This window comes from Mesocricetus auratus, unplaced genomic scaffold (genome assembly GCF_017639785.1).
Source record: "Mesocricetus auratus isolate SY011 unplaced genomic scaffold, BCM_Maur_2.0 Super-Scaffold_100676, whole genome shotgun sequence".
NCBI lineage: Eukaryota > Metazoa > Chordata > Mammalia > Rodentia > Cricetidae > Mesocricetus > Mesocricetus auratus.
Window position 1 is genome coordinate 31,893,884 of NW_024429266.1, and position 25,839 is coordinate 31,919,722.

Here is a 25,839-nt window from a genome sequence, read left to right on the forward strand (position 1 = left end):
TTCCACAGTAATTCCACTACCGCCACGGTTACTCTTATTTACAGCACACTCCTCCACACTCAGTTCTCTTTCTGCACCAAACAGCAGTGACCCTCATCTGGACAGGGCTCTTTTTCAGTGGCTTGACTCAAGGAAAGCTAACTGCCAATGTCTTCCTTGGTTTTTAAAAGTTACGACTTTATGTAGAGGGCGAAGGGAGGCATGCATGCATCAGAGTGGAGTCAGTTCTCTCCGCCATTCCCACCTGAGGGACTGAGCTCAGACTGTCCAGCGTGGTAGCAAACAGCTTTATCCTATGGCCCACCTTTCTGGACCCTCAGTGCTTTCCTCAAAGCAGTGAGGTCCATCCTTATTTCTGTTATTCCAGTGTTAGCGGAGGGAGGGAGAGTTCATCATGATTGCCCCTCCTGTAAACTTACTGAATTGTAGGTACCCGATGAACTAGCCCCCTTTTAGGAGGGAGGGAAGTTCATCATGATTGCCCTCCCTATAAACTCACTGAATTGTAGGCACCCCATGAACTAGCCACCTTTTCCTTCCAGGAGTACTTAGCATGTGGCCATTAGCATTGAGTGAGCTCAGCTAAGTGAATGAGCATATGCATCACCGCTCCTCCTGTATCTTCACACTCACCATCAATTTTTGTTGCATTGATCACATCAAACTCTCATTAATACACTCAATCAGTTTGTAACTTCCTAAGCGTGAATATATCTACTATCCCACTCCAGGTCATTATCTCAATAATTATCATTCGTCAGTGTCAGTGGCTCTGTTATATCCAGTGCTGATTCTTGATAAAGGGGACAGGCTACTCCATCCACTACAGTGTCCTGCTTTGCTTCCAGAACAGACTCTTTTCCCATGAGCAATCAGGGCCTCTTTCCCACCAGATCTGTCATGACCACTCATCTAACAGAAATTCTTATTGCACTAGTGATACGTACACTCTGAGCTGACTGTGACAAGACTCAAATGACAAAGAACAGCCTGCTTTCCGTGTTGGTGTCTGACTATGATATTTTTCAGGGCAGTGCTTATGTGAAAGAGCTCTGAACTGACACTTTCTGGGTCTAATTCTCTCATCTGCCACCTCCTAGTTTAGGCAAGTTACATATAAGGATTTCTCTAGTCCTTGGTTTTCTTAACTGTAAAATGGAAATAATAATAGGATCCACTACCATTGGTTGCTTGGAGGTAAAAATGAGTGAATAAATAAATATAAAATAACCTAAATAGCACTTAGCATAGGGAAAATATTCACAAACTGTAACTTCTCAGGACCCAACCCCCCCCCAACTGAAATGATTGTTCAAATCCTAGACTGAACATTCAATGTGCCTGGATTATCATAGTTCTCATCATTACAGTTCTTAAATCATTTTCTACCTTTAGGGCTCTCTGCTGACTCAGCTGGAGAATGCAGCAGTCCCTTGGCCCAGGTCCATAGTTACTCTATCCTGGCAGAGATCTCAGGGAATTTTTCCTCCCTGGGTCTCATGAAAACTCACTGTGGTGTTCCTGGGTCTGGGTCTGACTTTGCTGCACAAGCACTGATTCAGCCCACTGCCTGACAAAGGCCCACAACTATCCCTGGTCCACTCCTCCTGGCTGCCCACTGAACTGATGCTAAGCCTTCCTGGGGGTCCTTGAATAAGGTCAGCAGTGATTTCAGAGTGAGTCATGGCTGCTCACTCTCTCTCCCCTCTCTCTCTCCCTCCCTCCCTCCATCCCTCCATCCCTCCATCCCTCCATCCCTCCATCCCTCTCTCCCTCTCCCTCTCCCTCTCCCTCCCTCTCTCTCTCTCTCTCTCTCTCTCTCTCTCTGTATCTCTCTTTCTCCTCACCCTCTCTCTGCTCTCTCCCCTCCCTTACCCCTACCTTCTACTTCCTCCCTCTCTCTCACTGACTTTATTTTCTATCTGGTACTTATCCAGATCATCCACCAAGTACATCCATGTACATTGGTTACCCTTAGCTCTGCGTTTTCTGGAGGAGTACCATGTCCTAAAATTGTTTTCCCTTTTCTCTTATCATCATTTCTCCATCTCCTCTCTGTATAATCCTCCCCCAGTGACTGTAAGACAATAGAAAAAAATCTACTAAAATCATTAGTATTGCAGTGGATAAAATAGTACCTTGGGGCATACCTGCCTTTTAAGAACCTGGCAGGGGCCACTTTGACAGGAATGTATCTCAAATGGAATAGTGTCAGGCAACATTGCAGAACCGGTGTTGTTTTCTAAAAATTTGGGTGGGCTTGATGCTGGGGTTACCTTTAGTTTTCAGGGCAGGGGGATTTCACAACATCAGTTATAATACATAGACATAGAACTTTCATGAAGTTCATCTAGTATATTGTTTTTAATTTACCAATCTCTCCATTCCTTGCAAAGGTTTCCAGATCTTCTGCTGACAAAGGTTGTTGAGGAACTTCTATGGGGTCTTTGCATCTAATGATTAGAGAAGTCAGGTGTCAGTGTTAGTCTGGTTTAGTGTGATATATCAAACACAGGACAAGGACCACATCTCACTTAGGTATAGAAGCTGAAGAGTTTATATTGTAGAGAGTAGAACAGTGGTTTCCAGAGCTCAGGAAAGGTGTGTGGGAGGGACAGTCTGGGAGTAGGAAGATGAGGACAGGGTGAAGTTAGATGAGACTCCTAGCCTAATGGTCTGGAGCATAGTGTGGTGACTATGGTTCACAAAAAGTTAAATGCTTCAAAATTGCTACAAGAAGGATTTTGAAAACTCCCAAGACAAAGAAATGATGAATGACTTAGGTGATAGATACACCAATTATCCTAATCATTACACAGTGAATATGTGAGTTGAAATGTTACTCTGAATTTCATAAATATTGACAATTGCTGCTTGTCAGAAATGATTTTTTATCACAGTCTTTAAGGTATGAGGTTGTCAGGGCAAGAACCATTCTTCTGTACCTGACTGAGGAAATGCTTCCCTGTGTTATCACAGAGACAGAACAGGCTGGCTCTGGTCTAGTGCCACAGAGATGACTGGGATCAGAGACATTTTCTGCACTGTAGTGTTAGACTTTGGTCAAACTAGAACAAGGCTAGTGACGTGTCCATGGAGACAGCTATGTTGATCCCTTTGTATATCACCCCCTTTCCTCTTTCTGTTCCTTTCTTTCTCTTCTTCTTTTTCAGTCCCCCCTCTCCCAGGCCCTCTCCTCCAAAGCCTCAGATGCTAGGCTCACATACTCCTCCTAAGTACACATCACCTATGTCTTCAGGGCTCAGTTTGATGATCCAACCTCTGTCCTGATGTTTTCTTTGGTCATCAGTTGCAAGCATCCTCTGTACGTGTCCTTTTAGGGCTTCCAGTACAGAAATATAAACAGTACTGAACATTCTGCTGGGAAGTGTGATGGTCTGTCTTTTGGGTTTAGAATGTTCAGTACTGAAGACATAGGTGATGTGTACTTAGGAGGAGCATGTGAGCCTAGCATCTGACTTGCTAACTGTGTCTTTTACCATTGTCTCTCATTTTCCCTCATTTATCTTGCCTTTCATTTTATTTACTTCACCACTTTTTCTTGTTCTCTGCTGCCCACATGCCACAGACCAGTAGCCCTCAGCCACTGGTTGCATATACTAGGGCCAGCTAGGGGTTGCATTTGAGTAACAAAAGTAGGTGCCACACTAGCCAAGACTGGCTTTGGTTTGCACATAGAGATGGAGTATGAGAGATAGTTGCGGAGCGGGTAGACAGGAGGCCAACAGAGTTCACACACAAAGGAATTCAATCATACATTTGTAAGCGCCAATTAATTCCTTACAATATCTCTTTGAAACTATAGCACAGATATTTTCATCTAGGGCAAAGGATGGGTAATTTAAACTTGCTTTGATGACATACATGCCAAAGGATAATTTTCCACAAGCTTTTCAACATAGGTACAAGTCCTGCTTTTGATCAATTCTCATCTGTATGTTGCAAGGCAATTTCAGTAAGTACTTAGCTTAATCAATTTGTATCTTCCCATTGACCTTTGGGACTCTGTTCATGGTTCCCAGCATGCAGTGTGCACTGCACTTCTGTCTGTTCAGGCAATGTGGTTCTCAGTGTTTGTACATGGCTTTATACTCAGACAATGCTATCATGTGTTCCCTCCCTTCAGCCACTTCCTTTCTCTGGAGAGATCCAAACTGAGCACTGGCTCTGCCACTGTGTGGCTTACAGAACACATTTTAAAAATTATTTCCCTGAAACCTGGAGAGCTGCAATGTTAGGCTTTCTAGGATAATAAAAGTAGTGGGGAAAATAAAAATTTTTTATCAGCTTGTTTACACAATTATGTAAATGATGAGCACTTATACATGGCTGAGTCCTCAATTATTCATGGTTTGAAGCTCTTGAAAATTCAATTCAACTAAATAACCTTTCTTTCAGTGCTCATGGTGAGCAAGGTACTGTAATTTGAAAAGGAGAAGACGATGATACAATTTGATCAGGAACATTACAGAAATGAACAATAAATGTAGTACAAGTTGATAAGAACAGCACAACACATGCTCTGAGGTTTTGGGGCAGAAGAGACGTGATCAATGCCAGTGTGTTTGTGGAGAATGGAGAGGGTTAACCTGGAGCCTTCATCCATGTCCATTGCTATGCTGGACTCAGGTCCCATCTCCTCCTATCTGAACTGTTAGATCAGCTGTCTATTTCCGGCCCCTCACATCGCTGCTCAACAGTGATCTTTCTAAAGGCAATCTGATGGTGCTATACCATAACTCTAAACCCTCCATTTCCCCCTGCAATTGACAAGGAGTGAAAGTTTCTTATGTGTCACATAGTCTCTGTACCCTCAGTACACTGTCTTCCCAGTTGCCATTACATTTCATGTTACCTGGACCCCAATGACCTCACTCGCCTTCCCCAGGCTGTTCCTTCTACCCAGATGGATCCTTTTCTTCTGTCTTTTGCTCCTTTACCCTCATGTGTATGGAGAATGCCTCTCCTACTTGCTTGACTCCTGTCCAGAAGGTACAGCTGGTGATTCTCCATGTCCTCTCCATTGTACTCAGCACCATCTCCACGTATCCCAGTCCTTTATAATCTGGGGTGGAGCTAGGCATTCTTGCCATCCTATGCAGGGATGAGGTCTTAGAGGAAGAGTGAGCCTTGGCAAGGAAGAAGGCTGCTTTCTCTGTATACAGAGACATAGGACAAAGCAAGGCATGGGGGAGAGGGTGAAATGAAACGGAGCCCTGTGTATACAGCCTAAAGCTTAGCAAAGGAAGAGAGCTGGCAGGCAAACTCATATACATCTAATAGCACTGAGTTTCTCAGAGCCACAAATGTTGAGAGAAAACCACACATACAATGCTAGCAAAGCACAGTAATGAGAAGTGGCCTTTCGGGTAATATTCTCTTCATGAAAGTGCATCACAATTGGACAAGTGCTTAACTTCTCAAAGGTGCAGGGCTAAGCATAGGGGCTGAGACCCCTGACATTCCCTTTATAGTCCTCCACATCAAACAGCCTTTGAGCCCTTACTGAGATAGGATCAAACATGATCCTGGGGCTGAACTCTACCTAGCTTCTGCAATCCCCACAGCTAAAGCAAGCCATGCCTATTCAACTGTGGTGTCTGACTCTGGCCACAGTTTAAATGCACCTGAAACCACCCAATGGTCTGTGAGTGAAGGCTGGAGTAAACTGGGAATTTGTGGGGCCAGAATGGGAGGACTGTTTGTCCCTCAGAGTGCCTAGGTCTGAGGTTCCTCTCCTCCTCATAGTTTGCTTCTGGAGCTTCTTGGTTTCCCCTGAGAAAGTTCATTACTCCAGTGCAAGGATGAACTGAACATTTAGTTTCCTCTGAAAATAAAAGAGCTGCCCTTGTAGGTTTCCAAGAAAGCTTAAACTCAGGGACAGTCTTGAATGACCACCCACATCCAACGGGACAAAGCATGAGTTTCATTTCAATATGTTCTGGAGATGTTAAATCTGGTGTGAGAACATACAGGAGTGAAGACAAAACCAATAGTTTTGTTTGCTTGTCATACATTTACCTCAGCATCAGGGAATTCTTTTACATTCACCTTTATTCTCTTCTTTTCCAATTCTGTTTTTTACCTTTTCCACAAAATTTACAGCAGAATACTAAATTGGAGAGTTATCCCTATTTATTTGATCAATGCATCTGTCTTTCCTGGAATTGAATTTACCCATGAGTTACAGACGGTGCTAAACATACTTAGGCAACAGAAAACCACATCTCATTTTCTGCTGTTTCCACCCAAACTCTGGTATTACTGACATTAATGGCAGATTAAATCACTTAAAGTAGTAGTTGCTCAAGAAAGGATATATCCTGAACTCAAAAGTTCCCAGAAGATATGGGGGCACTGAGAAGTTTGCCTGTAGAGTATCAAGATCTGGTCTCCTCATCTATAACTTCCCTTGAAAATGCAGGATCATAGAGACCATTGACATAGAATTCTAGCCCCTTAGAGGTGAAAGAGCCCTGGGATATCCAAGCAAACCCACATTTAGGCTGCAGTGAACCAGGGGAGAAGGCAAAGTGCTTCAGGACCTGTCTTCAGTCCAGAGTAGGCACAAAGCTGGGAGCTCAGTTCCCTAAATATCACATTTGTCTCAATTTGGCAAGAGGCTGAAAGTCTTTCTGGGGCCATTTACATTCTAATGTTATTAGGGGCTCATCTAATCAGCTCTTAAAATAAGCCGCTCACAAATGCATAGGGACTGAGAGAGAGGCAAGTTGATTCAGGCAGCTCCCTTTAGCCTGGTGGGTTTACCTTGGTCTGAATTACCAAAGAGCCATTGGGTCACCTGGCTGCTTTCCTGTTTGGTAACTTGTGCTATTCTATACTAAACAGCATTTGCAAAAGATATCTGTGAGTATGTGGGAGAGAAAGTTAATCTTCATAAGCCATGTTCTCCTGAGAGGTCCACCATGCACATGTGATAGGCTTGGCAGGGGAAGATGAGCTGGCTTCTCTGCCTGGGGTGATTTACATAAATAACCGACAGAGAATGGGCATTCTGAAAATTACCTCTGCATCAGTTTCTGCAGACTCCTGAGAAGTTCTACCCTTAGGGGACCCGGCAGAACTCCCCATCCCTGTCCTGAGCCCCTGACAGTTGTTATCTGCCTTTCAGGTGTTTCTCCCTTCCATCTTGGTTTGGCTTTCTCTGGCTCCATGAGCTTCTACCAGCCCTGGACTGAGATGGATCCTGACCTTGGTATGAATGTGGCTCTCATGAAATCTGACTTCATCCTCTAGACCCTCCTTTAAAAACAGACTCATCAGGAGTCCATGAACATCCTTTGCTTCAGGCTGCACACTCGTTTTCAAGGGCAAGACTGAGGCCAGGGGCCTTGATACCAGAATGATGCTGTTTCCAAATGTGATGGTGACAGCTGTCTTGGGTATTGTGTCTTCCTGATGCTCATCTTGGGCAAATCACTTCTTGCCATCTTAGAGTCTCATTCATGAGCCTGGGACCTCTCTTCTGTCCTTTTAATCCCTTGACCAAAAGCCCAAGATAGCAGGGCTGGATGGACATGTGGGGTACGCTTACCACATTAATTTTTTTCTCATATCTAAAGCACTCATTTTAAATCATTTAGTCAGCATCAACTTTTTTAAAAGGCATGACAGTACTCCAGATCTTCTGCTACCAATGAATCCTTAGAAGTCATTTTTTGAAGTGTTTTTATTTGAAGAATTCTTTTGGATGGGAGGTTTAATCTTTCCCTACTGTGAGTGGCTTGCAACTACTCTTCTATCTGTAGAGATATTTTCTCTGAGTAGAGAGTAGGTCAGTGAAATCACCTCCATGTAAATACAGGATGCTGATGTGACAGGTAGCCCCCACTACTGCCTACTGGTCCAACCTGTTCCAGTTCTGCATGGTTGCAGAAATGTCTGTCTCACTCAGCGGGTAGCCTTGAAACATCAGACTCGCCAATTCACCTGAAATATAAATGGCTGAGAGCCAGCTTGACATGATGAAGTCTCTTATGACTTCAAATGTTCAAAGAATTAAGGAAAAAAAAACAATGGCCCGGGGATATTTTGTTGTCTAGTGTCCCCAACTGAGGCAGGATGCAGCTGAGGACATCCTGGGTAGATTTTAATGTGGACCCTCAGACAAGACTCACATTGTGTCTGTAGAGTGCTGGGAGAATGACTGAGTACACAATGAGGCACAGGAAGAAATGAGCTTTTCCCGAACAAACTTTAAAACTGTGTAAACAAATAGCAAAAGAAGGCTGGTGGGTATATCATCATTGCTTTGCACAACAATAAAAATCAGACACACCTGTTTGAAAAGTTCTCAATTCAGTGAATAAGGTTTGAGTGCCATGGGAAGTTATAGAGGGAGCGAAATATTCATTGTGCCTGTCAACTCTGAATCCTCAGAGCCTTTCCTGTCGACCATTTTTTAGAGGTTATTATTTCAACCCCCAAATTTTTCAGACATATATATGCAGTAAGAAAAAGGAATTAGGAAAGCTTTTAAATTAAAAGAAATAAAACGACAGGTTTTCCTCCAGTTGTATAAATAGTTATGGGTAGAGATAAAGAGATGGATATTTTTTCATAATACTTTATTAGGGGTTTTGGAACTCTGGAAATTTTAGAGTCAGGTTCATGAATAATTTAGCATTGATTCATGCAGGCCCGGTGCAGGAGCATTGGGCTAAGAATCAAGTCTAGCCTCTTGGAGGGACTCAGTTCAGTAAGACATTTTTATTACCAACTGCATCATGAAATGCATTTCAGGACTATTTTATGAGCAGCCAAAATCTTAGTACCTGGTTTCTTGAGTGATTTCAGGGACCATGTGAAGCCCAGAGGAGCTGACGCTGTTGGCCAGCTCATTTCATGGAGAGTATCCCCAAGGCTGTTGTTTCAGTGACAAAGGGTCTCAGGTCCCGGGGAATATGCAATTCCTACTGAAAGCCTTAAACTGGCCATTGGCATGATGGATAGTTAAAGGTCCACAGCACACAGTACCTTCGTGATGTCGCCCTCTCTGATGTTTTCTCTTGACCGTGTACTCTTTGATTCTAACTCCTGAAGGTATTGGTCCTGTGAGCAGGGAGTTGATACAGATGCCTGTAACAGGAAGGGATATGTGTCTTTAAAATGAGAACCTCAGGTTCCCCATTTTCCTCTTTAAATAGATGAAGTAGCTCTCTGTAAGAAATAAAATTTTTGCTTAGTAAGTTATTATTTTCTCTCCAGAATTTTATTTTATTAATTCTTTTTATTAAGGGTTACAACTTTGTGATAAAATGATAAATATATAAGTTAAAAATTCTGTGGAAACAGTCCAGAAACATATTGTATATAACAAATTGAACAACCTTAAATATTGTTGTGCAAATTCTAGGATAATCTGATTGCAACAAGCATTTGTCACTTCCTCCAAGAAGCCTCTCATCCAATTGCTTCTGCAAACTGGAGTCCCCTTCATCCCCTTAATTTCCTCAGCATGTTGAGCATCCCTTCATGATGAAGGTACCATTTATCAGAGTCTCTTTATCTGTGCAACTTTTCACTGAAGATTCTCAAGGACCTTCCAGATTCTCCTAGGGGTCAGAATCTTTGTCCCTTTCCTGCTTGATTTGGATCTTTTCCAAGCAAATACTAAGGCAGAAAAGCTCGATCAATAATGAAAGGATGCAGAATGCTCCTCTATGGTTAGAAACACTACCACTCTAAAGCATGTCCATCTACTTCGAGTAGAAGCTTCTGTGTAAGCATATTTGTCATCCGTTTTAATTAGGGCGCTATGCAGAACTTGGATGGAGTTCCCCCTACACAGTTCCTAAGGATCCGTCAATGTAGTTGGTGGCTGGATAATTATGCCTTCAAGGACTTCCTGCTCACAAATGCTACTAAGCCTTCTCCAAAAGGGGGCACTAAGCCTTAGGGGTCTCATTTATAGATGACTAAAGAGGATGCATTTGCAAAAATTGGTTGGAATCCAAAGGAGGAAGGAACAAGCATTCTGCTAAGGCCTAGGCTTCTTTTCTAAGTTGTCCCTGGATAGATTTGCCTTCCCAGAAAAACCTCCTAGAACCCCAGAGATCAACTGGCTCTAGAAGGACCAGATGCGTCCATCTCTGGTGAGTCCTCTGGCTCTCAAGAGAGTAGGGCCACAAGCAGTGTGGGGCTGCATTATTAGCATAGACGTGGTCCACAATGGGTTTGCTGTTAGTGGAGAGAGAGGTTATAGATCGTATATGTAACAGGTATTTTTCTCTTCCAATTAGAATCTAGCTTTTCACCAAAAGGATGAACTACAGGTAATTTGGGAGTGAATTTTGGATAGTAGACATCCTAATTTTTTACTTTATTTGAGAAGCAGAGAGCTCAAATATTAAACAGTCTCTCTTTCCATGGAATTAAAATTCACTCTTCTATTTTGCCCACCTGTTCCCTTCACTGTATGTGTGAGATAGTGACTTCATTCTCAGAGAGCTGGCCTAACCATTTTTGAACCAACTAAGTCATTGTGATGTTTATATATCCTAATAAGGGAAAAATACAAAGATACACGCAGGAAGTAGTTGTTTCTCCCTGTCTTGGTTCTTTAATACACTGGACTCTATCCTTGCACTTTGTTTTGGTTTCTCAAGAAACAGACTGAGCTGAGACAGAAGGAAGCGGAATTGCCAGATGGTGCTCTGGAGCTGTGCTTCTCTGGGAAGAAGGCCAGACCTTTGGACCCCATGTGGATCTCTCTTTGCATGTGAATTCCCACCAGGGAATGGGTGGACACAGCTTTGGGCAAAGATGTTCTCAATGGCTGAAAGGGAATTCCCAGTATCTGTTGGAGAGTGCCTCAGTTGAGTGGAGGTGGTTTCTCACAGTACCAGCAATGTCCTCCCTCCTTCTTGCTCATTTAAATCCCATTATGGGTATACCACAGGTATACAGAGGGTTTTTGTTTGTAGCTTTTCTAAAATACTATTCAGTTCGCTTTGACTAAACACAACCATCACCATTCCTTGCATCTAGTTTATTTGCACATTCATGCACAGTTTTTTTCCTTTTTCTTTCTCTTTTCTTTTCTTTTCTTTCTTTCTTTCTTTCTTTTTTTTTTTTTTTTTTGAGACAGGATTTCTCTGCATAGCAGCTCTGGCTGTCTGGCTGTCCTGGAACTCACTCTGTAGCCCAGGGTGGCTTTGAATTCACAGAGATCCACCTGCCTCTGCCTCTTTAGTGCTTGGATTAAAGGCATGCACCACCACAGCTTTTAGCAGAATATACATCAAAGAATTTTCAGGGCAGTCTTCTTCATTCTCTATGGCTTGGCTCTCCTCCTCCTCCTCACCTGAACAATGTATCTTCCATTGCCATGTTGACTGCTTGGAGTATATCCTTATATACTTTCTTTCACAGTACACCTACGTAAGACCTGTATGAATGTGGGTGTGTGTGACTGTTTACTTTTGTGGTCATTGGTGGGGCCTGTGAGACACATGAGACCTGAAGAACAAAATACAGCCTCTGCTGTCAAGGAGTTCCCACCTATAGCACCAGGCTGTTGTAGCACAGTAAGGCAATTTCCTTTCAGAGGCACGCAACTAATAGGGGGATCATTTATCTAGAGAGTTATAACTAATACATGGGTCTCCGGGAGTCTAGTATTGTGCTCTTCTCTGTTGAAACAGTTTTTAAAATGGGTTGTAAACTGTGAGCTGAGGAAGGGTCAAATGTGAATTGAATTTGAGGCAGTATGGGGCAGGCAATTTTCCTGAAGATATAACCACATTTTCTCTGTCAGACTGCAGCTCATCATGAACCAACATGCCAACTCTTGTGATTTGCCATGTTTTACCTCACAGATGGGTCCAGTTAATTTGATTAACCAGTTGAGTTATCACACAAAGGCCTTATAATAATGCAGATTTTTATATAACTGGAGACAAGAAGGACTGCTGTGACAGGAAGTGAAGATGGCGAACCACAACATAAGCACATATTCCTGAGGCAAGTCCCACAGGTTCAGCTGAGGTAAATATCACACCAGGGTTCGTGCTCTCAAATGCTCTCAACCTTCTCACTTCTGCAGGGCCCTGAGGGTGAGGGCAGAAGCACCACAGACAGACCCAAAGGTCAAAGAGAAAGGCTGCTGACTGAGCAAGTTCAGTGAACTAGAATGTTGAGTTTGTTTTTGTTCCTTTGGTTATTTTTTTTTGTTTTTTTGCATCTGTTCACTTCTATCATTCACCTGTACCCTCTCTGATAGCATTTTGTAAGGTCAGCTTGTAATAGTTCATCTTTGAGGGAAAAAAAACCCGAAGAAACATGTCAGAAAATGTACAGTATATATTCCTTCCTGATCAAATGCTGACCTTCTCGTACTGAAAGTGAGTTCAGCTACCCACGGGGCTTCACTTAGTCTTTGTAGCATGGGCTCCCCTTTCCCTACTGACCAGGCAGGATCTAAGTGTCTGCAGTGCAGAAAGCATTTCCTAAGAGGCCATGTTGATTTCAATCACAGACTTTCTCCAAGCCTGGAACTTGTCTCTCCTGTGGCTTAGGTGAAACATGGGCAGAAGAAAGACCCCTGCCAGGCCAGACAAGGCAATCAAACACTGCTGAGGTTTCAGATTTTACAGCAATGGTTCATGTTGGAATTCACTATAAACTTTGAACTTGACTGCCATGGATTTATGTACTGCTAACTGCTGTTGACATTCCAGTAATGGTCATTGATTCCAAGGATGCTGACCAGCTCTAGACAGAATCACCCAGTGCCTGAAAGCATAATCAAGTCTTTTTTTTTTCTCAACTTTGCCAGCAGTTGGTCGCTGAACAATGGACCAGATTGTGAATGATCAACAAATTGTGCTTAGTCATCTACATGACAGAATGGGAACTTTAGGCAGCTATTGGTGATCTGACTCATACCCTCTTCTGTCTCCCAAACCCTCCTACCAGGAGAGATCTCGAATGTCCATTACTTCAGACTCCCTCTTTCAGACATAGAGATGTGATTGTTTCTTAGGAGGAATTCTCTGACCCACTGGTATTAGAAAAACTATGACTCTGTGGGCAGCCTGTAGAAGTTTGTGAATTCTCCACTTTTTATCTACTTACATGCAAAAACGTTAGCCTGCGATTAAAGCAACCAGCATTTATTGTCTGTTCCTGTGGGGCCATTGAGACTTCAAAATGGCTTATGGGGGTGGTCTGCCTCATGAAATTTTGGTGAGTCCAGTCACCTGAAGACCTGCTAGATATAGTCGATTTCCAAAATGACTATTTTTTAAATGCTAGTTGTCATATTGGTTCTCAGTTTCTCCCTCATGGGTTTCTCAAGGTTTAGTTGAGTAAATATCTTCACAACATAATGATGGCTTACTCCAAAGCAACCAGCCTAGGGGAGAAGTTGGGAGTCATGATGTCTTTTGAACCTACTCTTCTCACCATTTCTATAGTACCCGAACATACACAGTAGACCCATTTCATGTGGAAGAAGCCAGTACAAGGATATAAATACCAGATTGTAAAGATCAGCTGGAGGACACTTGAAAGCAAGCTGCCGCAAATGCTTTTGACTTTGTCCATAATCGTGAATCCATGGAATCAGTCAGTTTTGTTTCCTGAATTGCCCTGGGATAATAAATGGAAAGCATGGAATTTGGCTCAACTTTTACCCCTTGCCAAGCACACACTTATAAAAGAGAAATTCACTTAAAGTCTGTGGTCATTAATATTGATGCTAACATGATGGGTTTTAGAGTCACCATGGAAATGCACTTCTGGAGTGTGTCTGAGGGTACTTACAAAAAGATTAAACTGAATAGAGAAGGTCCACCCTGAGTGTGCTGGCAACATCCCATAGGTTAAGACTCTAGACTAGAACTTAAGAAGAAAACAAGCTGAACCCCAGAATTCATCTCCCTTTGCTTCCCAACTGCAGACTTGATGCTTCCAGTTACCTCACAGCCCTGACAGCACATCTTCCTGGCCATGAACGACTGTGCTCCCAAATGGTGAGACAAAAATACTGTCTTCCTTGAGTTCTTTTTGTTAGTTATTTTTGCCACGATAAAGAGAAAATGAATCAATGCAGCCTTTAATTATTCATTTTCTTAATCTGTGAAGTGGGCGTAAAATAGCCTCTTATAGGATTTGCAGCCAAGATGTACTTAGTGTACAGCAAAGGCTTAGCTAGTGCAGAGCAGAAAGTAGAAACTCAAACCTAGTCAGTTCCATTCCCGTCTTGCTCCTTTCCTCTCTGCTCATGCCATTACATCTGGATGATACAGTTAAAGGCACTTTACCCACAGTGGGCCTCCCTCTCCTCCCACCCCTTGCCAGGCTGGTTAACCAAGGAGGAACTCAATCTGGAATATCTGTTTCCCTTTCCCTGATGAAAGTTTTCTGTGGCTTAATAGAGTTTGGAAGTATGAATGACACGTCAGTTCTTTCATCTCTTAATTAGCAATTAATTAAGTGGAGATTCTGTGGCCTGGAATATCTGACAGGCAGGTTCAGTAATTACCTTTTATTATTACTAATGGAAAATATGGTTGAGGGTTCAGATTTTCCCAGAATCTCTGGGTTATTGAATACCTCAGTGGAAAATAAAGTGAACAGGCTGCCCTTTCCAAGTTGTTTTATTAAAAATATTTTGAAATGCAACATCTTGCACTCAGGAGCTTGACTGGCCTGTCATTTCTAGCGGTGACCTTTATCTAGGCTTAGAGGAAGGGAGGTGTGCCACTTCAGAGTCACGGGGTCCTTCTAAGGAAGCATGGGGTTATGTTTTGATGAATCTGCTGACAGTGTTTCATTTACCCACCCTAGGAGAGGGCACTGCTTTAAGAGACGAGCTGGAGAAAAGCAGCAAGGGGCTGTGCAACTTGCTATAGTGATGTCCCCTGGGTTCCTGGTGGTCTCATATGGGAGTGGCAGGAAGCCCTTGGTTAGATCAGTGACTGCACACCCTTGTGTTCCCCTAGGAGGATGGCAAGTCAGAGCCCAGAGGCTGGCTCACAGGAATATGAAAGGCTGCAGTCTGACATTCTGTGTTCTGAACTTGTACAATGGGGTCTCTACAGATGTTAACAATGATGAGACAAGAGAACAGAGCCTCTTGTTTTGTAGGTTGACCTGGGATCACTGAACATGTGCAAAACTACCTTCCTATCCCAGAGGAAGGCTGCAGGACTGTCAGAGAAAATAACCACTTTGCATGAAATGAGACACTATCCCTAGACACACATGTCTGTGTTGGTATAAACTGCCTCGTTATCATTCTTCTAAGTGAGTTGTTGGATGAGTCTACAGGCATCTGGAACCTCATCTGAATATCTGGCAGGTCTGAAGTAGAGTCACTTGTTTTCTATCATCAAGTGGACAGTTTCCATTATTCACTATTCACAGCTCAGACTTGAGGGGATTCATTAGATCTAACAAGAGACTTGAGATCAATAGGATGGCTTAGCTTGCATTAGTGAGGCTGGAAATTGGTGAGCTATTGGAGAGCCTAATACACAGACACACTGAGTTGGGATTTCCAGTGACTCTGGCCTCTAGTCATGGTCTGTGGAGCTGGCCAGCATCTCTTGTGATCTGACATCCTTCTGAGTACCACACAATGGTCCTCAATGTAGTAGACTTGGATGTATGGAAAAATGGGTTAGTAATTAGTCTCATAGAATAACTGTGCCAGTGTTAGCTGTAGCTCTTGGGATATTTTAAATTTTTCCTTTGTTCTCACCTTAAGCTACATTTCTTAAGCTTTCTGTGTTTATATCTTCAGTAAAGACAAAATGCACATTGCTTTAAAAGTTTGGATATCACGGTCATAACTTTTTTAAATCAAGTCTGATATTAATAGGTTTTAGCTTAGAATCTATGAACTTAGAAAAAAGTTACATTCTTGTTTTTACCAATTTCTAGGGAAAATTTAGCAGACTTTCTTAATTTTGAATTAGGCAACAAGTCATCTTATTATTAACAATAGCTATAATGTTGTCACCCAGAGAAATTGTAGAGTTTTTTTTATATCTCATTACAATTGTAGATATGTTGAAATATTGTTTAAGCTTATTACTACTTCAAAATTATAGCAGTTATTAGGTCTGCCAGTAGATCTTTTTATTTACTATGCTAATAAAGAAACACATATATTACTATAACACAAATTTGGTTTTTCAGCAGTCTGATAACTATATTTCAATAAAAATGCAATTTCCTCAACAATTCCATGTATATATGTATTTTATACACTTTCTGAAAAAAGGATTCATAGCTTCACCAGGTGCCAACTGAGTTCACAATATGAAAAAGGTTAAGAGTTTCTGGCCTAGTAATGGGGAGGGAGTACTGGCTTTGTTAACACTGCCATGACCAGGGCCATGGCTTTCTGAATTCCCACTAAGTCTGGAAGGAAGTTACCAATATTACTGAATGTGTGGCCCAAAAGCTCTTGTACTAGAAGCCTAACCCCCAAATTCATGTTAGAGGTATTTGGAAGTGGGGCTTTGAAGAGGTAAGCAGGATCAGATGAGATCACATGTGTGGGATTCTCATGACAGTATTGCTAGCTTCATAAGAATAGAAAGAAAGACACAACTGAACAAGCTCTGTATCACCATGATACCCTCATCATGTTATGACGTAGTATGAAGGCCCTCATTTCAGTTGCCAATCAGATGGCAGCACCATGTTGCATGCCAGCCTCTAGAACCATGACCTCAATAAACTAAATAAATTACCCAGACTCTGGCATGGTATTGTAGCAACAGAGAATGAGCCGAGACATCCTTATTTTCTAATTGGGAAATTGAGAAACAAAGAATTAAAGTAAGTTGTTCAAGGTTATTTAGCAGTGAAGGGAAAAGAACTGGGCTGAGAATTCAGGTAGGCAGAAGTCCAGATGGCTCCTTTGTCCTTCCTTCAGCTCTGCAGGTGAGTCAATATTTAATGTACTAATTCATGTGTTTCTATGTGGTCAAACTATCTACTATTGCCTAGAAGTTTGATGGGATGTGCTTGACCTTGACAGCTAGAATATGCATACTCCAAGGGCAGGCTTTGTGGTAGGATTCCCTTCCTTCCATCCTTCCTTCCTTCCTTCCTTCCTTCCTTCCTTCCTTCCTTCCTTCCTTCCTTGGCTTATCATTCTAAAGACCCAAAATAACAGAATTAAAGAATTATGCCCCAAGCTTTAGGGGGAGCAGCAAATAGTGTAGAAGTCTGACCTCTGGAACCACCTCTGTCCCCTAACTTACACTGAGAATCCCAGGCATCTTGTGTCCTGGTCCAACTAGGCTGTACATGTAAAGGGGATCACTACCATCCAGAATTATTCTGTTCCCCTTACCATTCTCCCTTACATATAACTTCACTGTATCTAAATGGTGCAACATATTCCGGAACTGACCAAAGACAAATGCTTCATTGCCAGAAACTTCCTTCCAATGCACCATTGTTAAAGTGGTCACCAAATCTTGATTACCAAACTGGAAGAGCAACTCTTGTGGAGCCTCCAACTGGGGTTAAATCTTACTTGCTAGCCATCAATCACCAATCTGAAGATATGTGCTAGCTATGACAGAATTAATAAAAGGAAGCCCAGAGAGGAAAGGGAGCAGAGAACTCTCCAGCAGTATAGCTCTTATCTTGCTGTGTATAGACTTAGGGGGATGAGTCCTTCATTTAGGCTCTAGGATACCTACCTGGCTTATCCAGTGTTGGCCAACAAATATGTGACTTTAGGCTGGAGACAGAGAAGTTTTTTCTGATGGTGACTATCTGACCCACCTCAAAGAAAGCCAATTTCTTCCCAAAGGACCTGACTAAGCATGAGACTGGGTGGTAGGTCTGGGAGAACTATTTCTTCACAACAAGCCCAATTTTAATTCACTGGTTACTGTCATCTCCCTTAGATTTGTAATTAAGGAAGGATCAACTACTGGAGTGATAAACAAATAAACTTCCCAAGCATTTGATGAAGAACTCTCTACAGGGTTCTATTGGACAATTAGCCAAAACCCTTGCTGATTTTCCACAAATCAACATGAGGTGTGGAGGGAAAATAGTACTTGAAAAAGGCACTAATAGTAGTGGGTTTCTCTCCCTCACCAGGGTCTACCAATGATCAGACAACTGCCTGTTTCCAGAACTATGAGTTAGAAGGGAACAGGTGTAGTAGTAGCCCATCAGACAGCAAGAGAATTCAACCAAGGACAAAGTGTAGACCCTCTGGAAACACTAATGGACTTTTAAGTAGGATCATTTTTTCTTGGGCTAGATTAACCAAGGTCAGAATTTAAGGAGGTCAGATAGTTAAGCCAAGAAGCTGGTGAGATAACTCAGTGGTTTAAAACTTGTTGATCTTCCATAGGACCAAGGTTTGGCTCCCAGAACCTATATGGCAGACCAAAAATCACCTGTAACTCCAGCACCAGGTAATCCAACATCCTCTTCTGGCCTCCATATATACAAGGCACATAGATAGTACATATACAGACATAAGGGCAAATATTCATAAACATAAAAATTAATAAGTCATTAAGAAAATTGAGCCAAGGCAAATATGGGGAGAGAAACAAATCCAGACGTAAGGAGTGTGGTATACATGAGCATCCCAGGAAGGTGGGTTTAGGATGAGAGCAATGAAGAGAGTCCACTGGACTATGACTAGCTTTGAGGTATCTGCTTAGACACTGGAGAGACACAGGATTAGAACAGAGTGTGTAGCCAGCTATGGCATGAGTCACAAGGCCCCCATCCTTTAGACTACAAAGGCCTAAGTAGAAATTTGGTCTTAACAAGACCCATGTTCAGATCAGAAAGTCTCCTATGTATGTAAGGAGACTGAAGATGTTTCTCCTGTAACCTGTTTTCAAATGTGGAAATGAAGTCGTTTGATTTAGTATGAGGGGAATATATAGTGGGTTAGCAGAAGTGGGCACTGGAAATGAAACCTTATTTGTTTGAGTCAGCATCTGGTTCCACAAGAACTAAAAATTCTGAACTGTGAATTCTTAGGTCACCTAGCCCTGTGTTTCAGAGTACGCACTATGAACCATTTCAGCGGCAGTTTGGCTGGATCTCCTTCTTTGGCCTCCCATCCACCTTTGCATCCTGCCTCTGGCCAAACATTTGACAACAAAGCATCTCTGTACACACATCTCAAAATATCCTCACACTGAGAGGTGAAGATCACCTTTGGTTAACCCAGCTCCTCTCATGGCCCACAGGGTGGTAACTGATCTCCCTGATGTTGTTTTATGTGCAAGGACGTGAGACCAAGGTTTGGGAACTTCCATCAAAACTAAAATTTCAGATATGTGCAGTGCCTAAGCAGTGGGTTTTCAGGACATGACCATCTTTTTGTACTTTTAGCAGTTTCAAACTCTGATACTGATATATAAATTGACATTTCATATTGAGATCCTTGAGGGCATAAAAGTATTTTATATCCTCATTCTTTTAGTGAGGTCCTGATCTTGGAACAATAGAAACTTAAGAAAGACATGAGGTAAACAGGCCAGCTTCCCGGCCTGTGTTCCAGAGCCTGCAGATCGCCTGGGAACTGCACAGAGCTCCCAATCCCGGCGGGAGCCAAGCACCCCAGACTCCAGATCTTCTCTCCCACCAACGATTCCAGGAAAGGAGAGGAGGCTGGGAGTACAGGGAAGTAGCTGTCCCTCTGGCATCATCAGGTAAACAGGCCAGCTTCCCGGCCTGTGTTCCAGAGCCTGCAGATCGCCTGGGAACTGCACAGAGCTCCCAATCCCGGTGGGAGCATCAGGTAAACAGGCCAGCTTCCCGGCCTGTGTTCCAGAGCCTGCAGATCGCCTGGGAACTGCACAGAGCTCCCAATCCCGGCGGGAGCCAAGCACCCCAGACTCCAGATCTTCTCTCCCACCAACGATTCCAGGAAAGGAGAGGAGGCTGGGAGTACAGGGAAGTAGCTGTCCCTCTGGCATCATCAGGTAAACAGGCCAGCTTCCCGGCCTGTGTTCCAGAGCCTGCAGATCGCCTGGGAACTGCACAGAGCTCCCAATCCCGGCGGGAGCCAAGCACCCCAGACTCCAGATCTTCTCTCCCACCAACGATTCCAGGAAAGGAGAGGAGGCTGGGAGTACAGGGAAGTAGCTGTTCCGGATCAGGTACAACAGGACCCAGCATAGGGTCCAGGGGACCAGGTAGGAGGCTAAGCGCCCCAGATTCCTGTTCTTCTTCTCTACCCACGGACCAGCATTTGGACAAGGCATAGAAGAACCACCAGATTACTGGACTTACTAGCACCCACCAAAAGGGAACTCTGGTCCCCAGACCAGGAAGGGGCTCTTTCTGCGCCCACTAAAAGAAGAGATGGGAAAGAGACAATACAAAAACACAGTCAGCAACAGAAAAACAAATATGACACCGCCAGATTCTAGAGACTCCACACCAGCAAGACCCCAATATTCCAACGCGAAGGAAGCAGAAGAGAACGACCTTAAAAGCACTTTCATGAAAATGATAGAGGCCCTAAAAGAGGATATTGGAAAATCCCTCAAAGAAATGGAAGAAAAAACAAACCAAAAAATGCAAGAAATGGAAGAAAAAACAAACCAAAAAATGCAAGAATTGGAAGAAAAAACAAACCAAAAAAGGCACGAAATGGAAGAAGAAATGAAGCAAAAAATGCAAGAAGTGGAAGAAAAAGCAAAGCAAAAAATGCAAGAATTAGAAGAAGAAACATACCAAATAAGGCAGGAAATGGAAGAAGAAACAAAGCAAAAAATGCAAGAAATGGTAGAAAAAACAAAGCAAAAAATGAAAAAAATGGAGGAAGAAACAAACCAAAAAAGGCAGGAAATGGAAGAAGAAACAAAGCACAAAATCCAAGAAATGGAACAAAAAGCAAACCAAAAAATGCAAGAAATGGAAGAAAGAACAAACCAAAAAATTAATAAAAGGCAACAAACGGACAAACAGATAAACAGAAAATTGCAAGAAGCAATGCAAACGCTGCAAGGGTTGAAAACTGAAATAGAGACACTAAAAAAAACACAATCTGAAGAAAGGCAGAAAATAGAAAAGCTGGACAAACAGTCAGGCACTACCAATACAAGCATTACCAACAGAATAGAAGAGATGGAAGAGAGAATCTCAAGTGTTGAAGATACATTAGGAGAAATGGATTTATCAACCAAAGAAAACCTTAAATCCAACAAATCCTTAACACAAAACATCCAGGAATTATGGGACACCATGAAAAGACCAAACCTAAGAATAGGTATAGAAGAAGGAGAAGAAATCCACCTCAAAGGGGCAGAAGGCATATTCAACAAAATCATAGAAGAAAACTTTCCCAACCTTAAGAAAGACATGCCAATGAAGGTACAAGAAGCCTACAGAACACCAAATAGAGTGGACCACAAAAAAAAATCCCTCGCCACATAATAATCAAGACCCCAAACATACAGAATAAAGAAAGAATATTAAGAGCAGCTAAGGAAAAAGGTCAAGTAACATATAAAGGCAGACCTATCAGAATTACACCTGATTTCTCCATGGAAACTCTGAAAGCCAGAAGGTCCTGGATAGATATTCTACCTACACTAAGAGACCATGGATGCCAGCCCAGACTACTATATCCGGCAAAGCTCTCAATCACTATAGACGGAGAAAACAAGATATTCCATGACAAAACTAGATTCAACCAATATGTGTCCACTAACCCAGCCCTACAGAAAATTTTGGAAGGAAAACTCCAACCCAAGGAAGCTAACTACAACCAGAAAAACATAAGCATTAGAGAATCCCTCTCTACCAACAGCCAAAAGAACAAAGGGGCGAAATTCCACCCATAATTCCACCAACAACAACCATCGCAAATCGAAGAAGGATGAGCAATCAATGGTCATTAATATCCCTCAATATTAACGGCCTTAACTCACCCATAAAAAGACACAGACTAGCAGAATGGATTCGAAGACAGAACCCTTCCTTCTGCTGCATACAAGAAACACACCTCACCCTCAAAGACAGACATTACTTGAGAGTTAAAGGTTGGGAAAAAATTTTTCAATTAAATGGACCCAAGAAACAAGCAGGGGTAGCAATCCTAATATCTAACAAACTAGACTTTAAAATAAAATCAATCAAAAGAGATGAAGGAGGTCATTACATACTCATCACAGGTGAAACCCACCAAGACGAAGTGTCTATCCTGAACATCTATGCCCCCAATACAAAGGCATCCACATTCGTTAAAGAAACATTATTAGGACTTAAATCTCATCTAAAGCCCCACACAGTTATAGTGGGAGATTTCAACACACCACTCTCACCACTAGACAAGAATACCAGACAGGAACTCAACAAAGAAGCAAAGGGTCTAATAGAAGTAATGACCCAACTGGGATTAACAGATATCTATAGAACATTTCATCCACATAAAAAAGAATATACCTTCTTCTCACCACCACATGGAACCTTCTCAAAAATCGACCACATACTTGGCAACATATCAAACCTCAGCAGCTACAAAAAAATTGGAATAACTCCATGCATCTTATCAGACCACCATGCCTTAAAATTAGAATTCAACAACAACACAAATTGCAGAAAACCTACAAACTCATGGAAATTGAATAATGCTCAACTGCACCATCCCTGGGTCAAAGAGGAAATAAAAAAGAAATTAAAGACTTCCTCGAATTCAATGAGAATGAAGACACAACATACCCAAACCTATGGGACACTTTGAAAGCAGTGCTACGGGGAAGTTCATAGCACTAAGTGCTCACATGAAGAAACAGGAAAACAGTTATACCAGAGAATTAACATCACAGCTAAAAGCTCTAGAACACAAAGAAGCAAACTCCCCAGGAGGAGTAGACGCCAGGAAATAATCAAATTGAGGGCTGAAATCAACAAAGTAGAAACCAGGAAAACAATACAAAGAATCAATGCAACGAAGAGTTGGTTCTTTGAGAAAATCAACAAGATAGACAAACCTTTGTCCAAACTTACCAAACAGCAGAGAGTGAACACGCAAATTAACAAAATCAGAAATGAAAAGGGGGACATAACAACAGACTCTGAGGAAATCCAGAGAATCATTAGGTCATACTTTGAAAACCTGTACTCCACAAAATTCGAAAATTTAAAGGAAATGGATGACTTCCTGGACAGCTATCATTTGCCAAAACTAAATCAAGAACAGATAAGCAATTTAAATAGACCTATAACCCCTATGGAAATAGAAGCTGTCATCAAAAGTCTCCCAACCAAAAAAAGTCCAGGTCCAGATGGCCTCAGTGCAGAATTCTACCACAAATTCAAAGAACAGCTTATACCAATTCTTCTCAAAGTGTTCCACACAATAGAAGCAGAAGGGTCTTTGCCAAACTCTTTCTATGAGGCTTCAATAACCTTGATCCCCAAGCCACACAAAGATACAACCAAGAAAGAGAACTTCAGACCAATATCCCTCATGAACATTGATGCAAAAATACTCAATAAAATACTGGCAAATCGGTTCCAAGAACACATCAAAACAATCATTCACCACGATCAAGTAGGTTTCATCCCAGGGATGCAGGGATGGTTCAACATACGAAAATCCATCAACGTAATCCACCATATAAACAAGCTGAAAAACAAAAATCACATGATCATCTCACTAGATGCTGAAAAAGCCTTTGACAAAATCCAACACCCCTTCATGATAAAGGTCTTGGAGAGATCTGGGATAACAGGGACATACTTAAACATAATAAAAGCCATATAGAGTAAACCAACAGCCAACATCAAACTAAATGGACAGAAACTCAATGCAGTTCCTCTAAAATCAGGAACAAAACAAGGCTGTCCACTCTCTCCATACCTTTTCAACATGGTACTTGAAGTTCTAGCTATAGCCATACGACAACAAAGGGGGATCAAGGGGATACAAATTGGGAAGGAAGAAGTCAAACTTTCACTGTTTGCAGACGATATGATAGTTTACATCAATGACCCAAAGAACTCTACCAGGGAACTCTTACAGCTGATTAACACCTTCAGCAAAGTGGCAGGTTACAAGATCAACTCAAGAAAGTCAGTAGCCCTACTATATACAGATGATAAAAGGCTGAAAGAGAAATCAGAGAAACATCACCCTTTACAATTGCCACAAACAACATAAAATACCTTGGGGTAACGCTAACCAAACAAGTGAAAGACCTGTATCGTAAGAACTTTGAATCTTTAAAGAAAGAAATTAAAGAAGCCCCCAGAAAATGGAAAGATCTCCCATGCTCTTGGATAGGTAGGATCAATGTAGTAAAAATGGCAATCCTGCCAAAAGCAATCTACAGATTCAATGCTATCCCCATTAAAATCCCAGCACAATTCTTCACAGACCTTGAAAGAACAATAATCAATTTTGTATGGAAAAACAAAAGACCCAGGATAGCCAAAACAACCCTGTTCAACAAGGCAACGTCCGGAGGCATCACTATCCCTGACCTCAAGCTCTATTATAGAGCTATAGTCCTGAAAACAGCTTGGTATTGGCACAAAAATAGACAGGCAGACCAATGGAATCGAATTGAAAATCCGGGTATTAACCCACACACGTACGAACATCTGATCTTTGACAAAGAAGCTAAAAATATACAATGGAATAAAGAAAGCATCTTCAACAAATGGTGCTGGCATAATTGGAGACTGGCATGTAGAAAAATGCGGATCGATCCATGTTTATCGCCATGCACAAAACTTAAGTCCAAATGGATCAAAGACCTCAACATAAATCCAGCCACACTGAACCTCTTAGAAGAGAAAGTGGGTGGTACCCTTGAAAGAATTGGTACAGGAGACAGCTTCCTGAACATAACACCAGTAGCACAGACAGTGAGATCAACAATTAATAAATGGGACCTACTGAAACTGAGAAGCTTCTGTAAGGCAAAGGACACAGTCAGCAAGACAAAAAGGCAGCCCACAGAATGGGAAAAAATATTCACTAATCCCACATCTGACAGAGGGTTGATCTCCAAAATTTACAAAGAACTCAAGAAGCAAGTCTCCAAAACAGCAAAGGACCCAATTAAGAAGCGGGCTGCAGAACTAAATAGAGAGTTTTCAATAGAGGAGTCTAAAATGGCTGAGAGGCACTTGAGAAAGTGCTCAACATCCTTAGCCATCCGGGAAATGCAAATCAAAGCAACTCTGAGATACCATCTCACTCCTGTCAGAATGGCTAAAATCAAAAACACCAATGACAATTTATGCTGGAGAGGATGTGGTGAAAGGGGGACACTCCTCCATTGCTGGTGGGAGTGCCAACTGGTTCAGCCACTTTGGAAATCAGTATGGAGATTCCTCAGAAAAATGGGAATAAACCTACCACAAGACCCAGCAACTGCACTCTTAGGCATATATCCAAAAGATGCCCATTCATATAACAAAGATGTCTGTTCCACTATGTTCATAGCAGCTTTATTTGTAATAGCCAGAACTTGGAAGCAACCTAGATGTCCCTCACCCGAAGAATGGATAGAGAAAATGTGGTACATCTACACAATGGAGTACTATTCAGCAGAAAAAAAATAATGGAATCATGAGATTCGCAGGCAAATGGATGACACTAGAAGAAACCATCCTGAGTGAGGTAACCCAGTCACAAAAAGAGAAACATGGCATGTACTCTCTCATATATGGATTTTAGACATAGATCTGGGGAGTGCCAGCCTACAATCCTATTGCCAGAGAGTCTGGGAAACAGAAACTTCATTTACTGGCTGGTTAATTACTGAGCTGAACTCAAGAAAGCCAGTATCAGAGAGGGAGGACTGATGATCAAAGGGATTA

The 25,839-nt window shown here is 42.1% G+C and overlaps 1 protein-coding gene across 5 annotated transcripts in view; it reads right to left on the minus strand.

The window, feature by feature from the left end:
- Tnr (tenascin R) overlaps positions 1-25,839 on the minus strand; it is a 402,141-nt gene that overhangs the window by 180,311 nt on the left and 195,991 nt on the right. For 4 of the 5 annotated variants that reach the window (XM_021227884.2, XM_021227883.2, XM_013114323.3 and 1 more), the window contains one exon: positions 9,019-9,120. The exons of the other annotated variant lie outside the window; for it this stretch is intronic. The gene's annotated coding sequence lies outside the window, so the exon portion shown is untranslated. The remainder of the gene's footprint in view (positions 1-9,018; positions 9,121-25,839) is intronic. 5 annotated transcript variants of the gene reach the window in all.